The sequence below is a fragment of the Zonotrichia albicollis genome, chromosome 6 (genome assembly GCF_047830755.1).
Source record: "Zonotrichia albicollis isolate bZonAlb1 chromosome 6, bZonAlb1.hap1, whole genome shotgun sequence".
NCBI classification, from domain to species: Eukaryota; Metazoa; Chordata; class Aves; order Passeriformes; family Passerellidae; genus Zonotrichia; species Zonotrichia albicollis.
Window position 1 is genome coordinate 7364906 of NC_133824.1, and position 7037 is coordinate 7371942.

General features: G+C 38.5%; 1 long non-coding RNA gene across 1 annotated transcript in view; it reads right to left on the reverse strand.

The window, feature by feature from the left end:
• Nucleotides 1-6798, reverse strand: part of LOC141729325 (uncharacterized) — a 129299-nt gene extending 122501 nt beyond the window's left edge. Inside the window, exons 1-3 of the long non-coding RNA XR_012580704.1 lie at nucleotides 6383-6798; nucleotides 5655-5784; nucleotides 4159-4279 (exon numbers count right to left, since the gene is read on the reverse strand). This is a non-coding gene — a long non-coding RNA (uncharacterized LOC141729325). The remainder of the gene's footprint in view (nucleotides 1-4158; nucleotides 4280-5654; nucleotides 5785-6382) is intronic.
• Nucleotides 6799-7037: the final 239 nt, after the last annotated feature.

Sequence of the window (7037 nt, forward strand, 5' to 3'; positions counted from 1 at the left end):
ACTAAAGGAGGTAATTAGAGCCTTGTAATGAAGTAACATCTGACGACCTGCAGCCCAATCTGCTATCTGGGTCAATAGATAGATTATGTCCTTAGACTGACTAATTGTAGGCACCTAATTGTATTAACACAAAAGCAGTGATTCACACAGTAGCAAAGAAGTGTTCACCCAGCAGTCCTTCCCTCTCGGAAAATTACGTCACCCCAGGGCTCTGATTCATGATCCCTGTCAAATTTAACTGTGCCAGCTCAAGAAATGACTGCTACTCCTGTCACAGCTAAGTCTGAACGCCCCTACTAAGGAATGAGACAGCAAATATTCTCCCTTATTAAGGACAAAATATAGCACTGCACATTATCTTGGAAAAACACTGTAGCCCAAGACTGAAAACAGGTAATTTGTTACTTTCATTATGTGCAAGAAGATAGAACCAATCACTGCCCATTTCTGCCTCAGTTTCTCTCTTTATTGAAGAAATTGTTAAAATAGGACTTAAATGATCAAATAAATGTTCATCCCCATCCCGAGTTGGTGGACTGAACATTGATTGGCTGATCACACAGAACAGCTTGGGAATTCCAGCCTTGAAGTCAATAAATGTTTGGGGGAAAAGGAAACTCCACTATCATGCTTCAGGCTTACTACTGTGAAAACTGCTCTAAATAATTTCAGGTCAGATAAGCAGATTTTAATTTAGGGATTCTGTCAGCGTTTGTTTCTTTGCTGATATTTTTAGCCAAAAAATATCTAGTTTACAAATGGAAAAGCTCTAATATTTTTGTGGTAAATGGCAACAAATTAAAATTTTGGCCAAATGAGAAGGTTCTGAAATTGAAGTCCACAAAAATGTGTATTCTGATTTTTTTGAATCATTGCGTTGTGTGGAGAAAGATCGCAATTGTCTGAAGGGTTAAATTTCACCAAATAACTCTTGACAATAACTAAATGCATTCTCCTATAGAGAATATTGGTTCCATTACTATACACTTAATGCTGGAAAAAAATCTTTTCAACCTCAAGTGTTTAGGATTTAGCTTTTTTAACTATTTCCCCTTCCTCCCCAACATATTTTTGCTGTCTCAGAAGTCCATGTGTCTTTTATTGACTTTGAAACTATGTTTAGGGACACTAAGGAATAAAAAATCACCCACCAAAACAAAACCAAACCTCAGGTATCACTATCTGTCTCATAGGCTGAAATGCAAAGCAATAGCATTGCATCAGGAATGCATGCTTTCCCTCTTCTATTACAGGCACTCCTCAGAATAAAAATTCTATTTGAAAATTTAGACAAGCACTACATTCTGTAGACCTGAGTTTTAACAGAGTAACACGATGAATTTCAGAAGCATCAGCATAAATATGAGTGCAGATTGCCTGGGTTTCTATGCAGCTACATCCATCCTTCCAACTTTTTTTTTAACCTACCTTGTGGCTAATGACCTCAGGTGGGAATATGAGAGTATTGCATTTAAAATCCAGGAAACTTACAGGCACAAGCCAAATATAGGTTTTCTGCAGTTTTATATGCTCTGAAGAGACAGACCAAAATCAGAAACTTAATCACAACACCTTCCACTTATTTTTGCTGGAGCTGAAGTCAGCAGAACAACAATTGCATTTTTGATTTTCCATCACAGAAGTCTGACAAAAGCAAAATACAGTGTTGGACACTGACTTCTAAAACACTGTAGAGGCTGAGCACTCTGCAGTTGATCTTTGCTTTTAGAGAGGGCTTTGACACCACAGCCCTGGGAGAGACAACTGGAGAGGGATCCATACTCTGCTTGAGCAACACATTTCATCCCAGGGGCCCACAGCCACTCCAACCTCAGGAGGACCTGGAGCCTCTGAAGAATACCAGCTCCCACCAGGAAGCTCATGGCCAACAGCTACTAATTAACAGATTCATCAAGGTTTTTTTCTGCTAAACTTTGCCAACCCAAGAAATAATGGTTTTCAGGCTGCTTTGAGACCAAATATCTTTAAGCTCTGGGAAATAATTCTCTGATTGAGAGTTCACCATTTAAGATAGTAAATTGATATTATATTAAAAATAGTAAAGTAAAAATAAAAGCCCCTTACATAATTTTGCATTTTTATACACTTAAAGAATGTCAATTTATTGAAAAAAAATAATAATAACAGTCCACTTACACCCAGCAGAGTGAGCCAATAATAATGATGTATTTTACAATGTATGAACTTTGCCATGTGCTGTAGAGGTATCAAAAAATCAATATAACTAAATTGACAAGTTTGTCAATGATTGAAATTAATTTCCTTTTTTGTGGTACTTCACTAAACTGAATTCCACAGTGTCATATTAATTAACATCCCACTCAGATGGTCTGTCTGGATGGAAAATGGCTAGGTTATCTCTCGGCAATTTCATTGAAAAGTTTGTATTATAAGCAGAATAAAACAGTGGAAGATATTCACATAGAGACACAAATCATTTATTTACTAATGTAATTGCTAAGATAATTGAAGCAATCAAGGTTAAATTTCTAGAAGATGCCAGTCATTTTCAGCTGGACTCTAAGGACCCAGTGTTTTCTGAAAATGTATATTTATGACAGTCCAGAAAATCCATGTCTATCTGAGGCAGCATCACAGTCTTTGACCAGAAGAAGGCCATAAGACCCAGTAATTAATTTCTAAAGTTACCAGCACACTGACTAAACTGGGTGGCTCTGTCTCATGGACCTCAGAGAATTAAAAACAAATAAACAAACCAAAAAAAACCCTCAAAACAGAAACAAAACTTAAACAGGGGCACAGAGGAAGGCCTTTTGCAGTTTCTGAATATAAACTTGTGGAGGTATTCAATTTAATATTAAAAATGTGTAAGATGAAGTTTAGAGGGCTGGACTGCAATTGTTATGAAATCCTACGAAGATAAAAGGGATCAGAACTCTCAGCTGTGATATGCAGTTCTAGTTTTGTTTTAGGGAATTTGGAGAATTTAATTTGAAAGACCCTTTGGTTTCCCTCTTTTTGTTTTTCCTATTTACATTCCTGGCAACAAGAAGTATGGGGTTTTTTTCAGAGTAAATATTTTGTTAGTTGCAGTTATGTTTCTGCAGCTGAAATCAAGCAGCTGGATCAGAGCTCCTCTGAGACAGATGCTAAGGACCATGTTTTTCACCTTGGTCTTTTGGGCCATGCCCTTAATTGGAGCTTAGTGTCCCATTAATGGTTATGCCTCCTGGGATTTTTATGACCATTTCAGAAGTGCAGTTTCTGCCTAATGTACTGCTGCACAACAAAGAGTCCTTGTAGTCATATCCCAAAGGCCCCCCTATTAAATATACAGCAGTTCTCAATTAACCTGGCGTTTAAAACCACAATAGCTCTAAAGGCTATCTGCTGTGCAAAGCCCCTGGTCTAAACTGATAGCATTTAATTTTCCCCTAATGCAATTCTGTCCATATGCAAAGACCAGCTTGCATGTGACACTAATATTTGACTTTGCGCTCTGTTGTGACCAGGAGAAGGGATTTCTGTATCCATGAGTATCAGTTTCGGGGCATTAGTATACTGAAATTAACCTTGATTGTATCTCAGAGTTCAAAGTAGCTGCAGGTTTAGAGAGTAGCCACAAGTTCCTATGAAGTTTAAGCCACTGCAAGAACTGTGTAACAGCTCTTTCTGAGAGATCAGGAAGGTGGATTTTAAAAAGAAGGTGATATATTCAGCAGTATATACTAATTTCAGCAACAGTGTGAATGAAAAGACAGAGCTGAAATTATTCCTTTCTCAGGAAAATGAATTCTACTTTCTGAACACCTGTGACAAGCCAAATCTTAACCAATTATTTAACCACAAAAATACAGACAACTATGTTAAAAAGTTAGCTTCCCAAGTAAAAGTAGGTTTTCAGTAAGTGAACTTATGCAAGCTGTTATTATTTTTACATGCTCAAAAAATGTATTTTCTGACCTTTCTAATACACTTGCTCCAACTTCAGTTTCAGAAAGGTCTGATGACATAGCCACGAAGAAGTGTATTTAGCTGCTGATCCTCTGAATTTACTGAAGCAAGTAGAGATAAAATACATAAAGTCTACACCAGCTCAAAGTAAATGGCTCAGCAACAGATATATATTTGCACATGTCTAGGACAGGAAATTAAACTCTTTCCCTTGTTTCTTACCTGAGTTTCTGAGTTTTAGGCCCCTAGCATGCTCTTAGAATGCTTCTAGGATACCTTCCTTGCTGACTGATTATCTATATCAACTGGAAAACCATATTGATGGGAAGAAAAATCTGGTTTCCTGCAAAAAGCAGAGTAATGTTTGCAATGTTATGGGAAAGGTTAAAAACCACAAAGAAAAAAACAGACATGAAACCAAACAGTGTGTCCATTCTTCATCTACAGTCCTATCATTCAGCAGCACCTGAGATTTCTCTCTACCTGCTGCTGAAAAACTTCTCCTGAGCTTTCAAAAAATCAAAGTAAAATTTTAAAAACTGGAAGTTTAAATAAAAACAAGCCAAAGAAGCAAAACAAACAAACAAACAAAAAATCAGTGAAAATTATTCTGTAAGAATGCAATTTATTTCCAGAGAGAAAGCTTTTAGCAAAAGGAAAACAACTACCAAGTACTCTGCCAAGGGAGAGACAGGCGTAGTGGCCTCAGTACTGTATTAAGTCTCTGGAGATATCAGTTCAGAGCAACAGGTTTTTTTGTGTGAGCCCAATGTCAAAAACACCAGCTACTAGAAGAACATGAAGATCAGAGACTTTGATTTCCTTAAATATCTAAACTTAGTTCCTGCTACTAAAGTATAAGTTTAAAGGAATATGCTAAGGGAAGCAGATATTGGAAGGGGTGAGAGGGAGCAGAAATTACATTAGTTTGGGGCTGTGATTTGCTACATTTCTATGAATAGATTAACTCTGAAATTTGTTCCACTAAATAATTCCCTCCAGCCAATAGCTTTTAGGTTCTGATTCATCATCCCAAAACTATAACAAATGATAATTTGAGGTCCTTCTCCATAAATAAGGTCCAGCTGAGCACAGAAAGGTACAATTTGTTGTAGAGAAGGAAAGACTGAGGCTGACCATACAGAACGGAATGTTACTCACCACTGATGGCTGGAAAGTGACTCCTTATGAGAAGAGGAGTCTGGGTAAAGGTTATCAACATCTCCAAGATCTTAATACATTGCTCTGCTTCCTTAACTGTTGTTTGAGTGCTGCTCAAAATAAGCCCAGCCAAACAACAACAGCCCAAAACTACAAACACTGCCCTCTTTCTTTTTCTTTTGCCACTCCTTCTGCTACAAATCATCTAACATTTTTCTATATGTTTACAGCTTGCTGATTTATTTCATCAACCCAGCAAGGAGATGTGCCATTTAATATCTTTGTTGGTGACAGCTGTGGTGCCATTGATACAATCAAGAGAAGGGATTCCATCCAGAGGGACCTGGACAGGCTTGAGAGCTGGGCCTGTGCAAACCTCATGAAGTCCAACACGGCTGAGTGCAAGGTCTTGAACCTGGATCAGGGCAACACCAAGCACAAACACAGGCTGGGCAGCAGTGGATTGAGAGCAGCCCCAAGGAGAACAACTAGATGGTGGATGAGAGGCTGGACACGACCCAGCAACGTGTGCTTGGAGCCCAGAAAGACAATTGTACCCTGGGCTGCAGCAACATGAGCATGACCAGCAGGTCCAGGCAGGTGATTCTTCCCCTCTGCTCCTCCTTTGAGGCCCCATCTGCAGCGCTGTGTCTGTCTCCGGAGCCCCAACATAAGAAGGAGGTGGACCTGTTGGAGTGAGTCCAGAGAAGCACCAACTCAGCAGAGAAATACCTAGTTTGTTGTTTTTGTTGTTGATGTTATTGTTGCTTTCATTTCTGGCCTAGTTTCTGAATTTGAGTGACCTAAATTGACTATGTCAAACACCCAAACACCTGAGCCAAACCCATCACAAATCAAGCAACAAATGTGCAGTTCTGAACCGGACCAGGAGTTAGGGTACAGGAGAGCTAAGCTTCACTCCTTGACCATCATGATCTAATGCATTGGCTCAGATGCCCTGAAAATATGCCTTGCAACACACAAAACTGAAATGACTCCAAGATAATTCCAGTGAAAATTTTGGTGAAGTTATACCTCACCATTATCAAAAGGATGTCCCACTAAGCCAACTAATTTGATGAATCAACAAGGGGCAAATAATGAGAAGAAAAATAGCTTTACTTAGCATAAAGAGATGACTTAGCACAACAAAATTAAGAATAATTGTCACGTTAGTCCATGGGAGAGGACTAGAGTACACAGCATGAAAAAAAGAGGTGACAAACAAAGCAAAAGTGGCTAGTCATGATTTAGAGATTCACCTGGTGCTTTCATGCTCACCCACCTCTTATCTGAATGCCTGCAGCCACCTCAATGCATTTCATTAACTTCTCTGTGAAGCAGCTAAGATTTCCCATGACTTGCAGATGGTGAATCGAAACAGAGTACCCAAAAAAGAAAAAATACACATTCTTCCTGGAATGTGAACTAAAGATCTACCATGTTCGCTGGTTTTAACAAATAAGAACAAGTTTCTCCTGGTTCTGATGGCAAAAAATGAAGGAGATAAATAATAGAACTTACATCAAAAATCCACACACCACACTCCCTCACAGAAGCCTTGATTATTCAAGGCATACTGTGTTCCTTCACAATGTTTGTATTATTAAACAAAATTTGTAATGTTAAAGATGTTAAAGAAAAAAACTTCAGTTAAGTACATTGAGAAAGCAGCAAAAGCACTTCAAGCAGAAAGCTGCGTTTATCATTATAATAATACTATGGAAGAGCTTTATGGGGAAAAAAAAAAATCAAGTGTACAAATTATCCGACATTCATTCCATGACATCCTGAGAGCTATGTTAGTCCTGATAAAAATATCCAGGAGGATGGCACATTGCAGATGGCACTTCATAATGCGCTCACTTAAAAGCAGTCATTCCCTACCTCAGAGAGAGCGCAGCTTGATGAAGGCCATAGGACACTTGGTTCAGCCAGTA